At 36.1% G+C, this 399-nt stretch overlaps 1 protein-coding gene across 1 annotated transcript in view; it reads right to left on the reverse strand.

Moving 5' to 3' along the window:
• Positions 1–399, reverse strand: part of LOC119592922 (dual 3',5'-cyclic-AMP and -GMP phosphodiesterase 11A-like) — a 113,884-nt gene that overhangs the window by 97,524 nt on the left and 15,961 nt on the right. The window lies entirely within an intron of this gene.

Consider the following 399-nt stretch of genomic DNA (forward strand, 5'->3'; position numbering starts at 1 on the left):
GTGCCTGTTTTTTTTCCCCTTTATTTCTTGTCTCCTTTGCAATTACGTTTTTTTTATTCACTTTTCTCTTTCTTTATCCCTGTATCTGCACGATTGTAATTCCATCTTTCCCTCTATTTTTCATTCCTTTTATATATTTTATTCCCTTTGCATCTTCCTCTTCCCTTCTATTCTCTCTCCCTCCCTTTTCTATTATTCATCTCTATCGTTTCCTCAATTATTTTTGTTTTGTATCTTTTATTCTCCTTGTGTCTCTCTCTTTTCTCCTGTCCTCTATCTCTCTTCCTTTACTACCGTATTTCTCTATCCATCTGTCTTCTCTCGTCTCTTTAATCTTCCTTTCCACTATTATCTCTCTCTTTCCTTCAGCTCCTCTTCCACCTCACATGAAGCAGCTTT

Source organism: Penaeus monodon, chromosome 31, assembly GCF_015228065.2.
Source record: "Penaeus monodon isolate SGIC_2016 chromosome 31, NSTDA_Pmon_1, whole genome shotgun sequence".
Taxonomy (NCBI): Eukaryota; Metazoa; Arthropoda; class Malacostraca; order Decapoda; family Penaeidae; genus Penaeus; species Penaeus monodon.